This window comes from Megascapheus bottae, chromosome X, assembly GCF_031878675.1.
Source record: "Megascapheus bottae isolate mThoBot1 chromosome X, mThoBot2.hap1, whole genome shotgun sequence".
In the NCBI taxonomy this organism is placed as follows: Eukaryota; Metazoa; Chordata; class Mammalia; order Rodentia; family Geomyidae; genus Megascapheus; species Megascapheus bottae.
In genome coordinates, this window is record NC_143547.1 from 61,161,997 (window position 1) to 61,163,048 (window position 1,052).

General features: G+C 40.3%; 1 pseudogene; it reads left to right on the top strand.

The window, feature by feature from the left end:
* The first annotated feature begins 201 nt into the window (after positions 1 to 201).
* On the top strand, positions 202 to 624 carry LOC150041168 (trafficking protein particle complex subunit 2-like; annotated as a pseudogene).
* The last annotated feature ends 428 nt before the right edge of the window (positions 625 to 1,052 follow it).

Sequence of the window (1,052 nt, forward strand, 5' to 3'; positions counted from 1 at the left end):
GAAACTGAGGAGTGCGGGTCTTCATTGCCTACTTGGTGGTTCCACTGTCGGCATCTCACTACAGAAGTCTCAGTCACCCTAGCAACACCAAGGGACAGCTGCTGTTTCTACAAGTGAGTCCTGACTCCTTTCTCATCAGCCACCACATCTGAGTCTTTGCTGCTGCGAAAATCTCTTCATAGGAACTAGATATTGAAGAGAATGTCTGGAAGCTTCTACTTTGTAATTGTTGGCCACCATGATAATCCAGTTTTTGAAATGGAATTCTTGCCAGCTGGGAAAGCAGAATCCAAATATGATCATCGCCATCTGAACCAGTTTATAGCTCACGCTGCTCTTGACCTTGTGGATGAAAACATGTGGCTTTCAAACAATATGTATTTAAAAACCATGGACAAATTCAATGAATGGTTTGTGTCAGCATTTGTCACTGCAGGGCATATGAAATTTATTATCCTTCATGATATAAAGCAAGAAGATGGAATAAAGAACTTCTTTACTGATGTCTATGAGTTATACATTAAGTTTGCAATGAATCCATTTAATGAACCTAATTCTCCTATTTGATCAAGTGCATTTGACAAAAAACTTCAATTTCTTGGGAAGAAGCACCTTTTAAGCTGAATGCAGAAAATCCTGAAAAAAACAAGTGTCATCATAATGGACAAGACTCAGGAATGTGTGCATTGTGGCTTAATCTTGATATAACAATTTAAAAATGTTAAGATTTGGTAGATTTCAAATAGTTTCAGCAGAAGTGTGCAGTGGCTCATACCTCTAACCTAGCTACACAGGAGGATTGCAGTTCAGAGCTGGCTCACACAGGAAAGTCCACGAGACACTTATCTCCACTGAAACCCCTCTCCCTGCTCCAAACAAAGCTGGGAGTAGACTATGGCTCAAGTGGAAGAGGGCTAGCCTTGAGCACAAAAGTTCAGGCCCCAGGAGCAGCACACAAACCAAGATTCTGCAGAAGTGATTGAAATTGTTAGCATACACTTTGACTTACTTAGATACATTGGGCAATGTTATACTAATACTACTTGAGAATC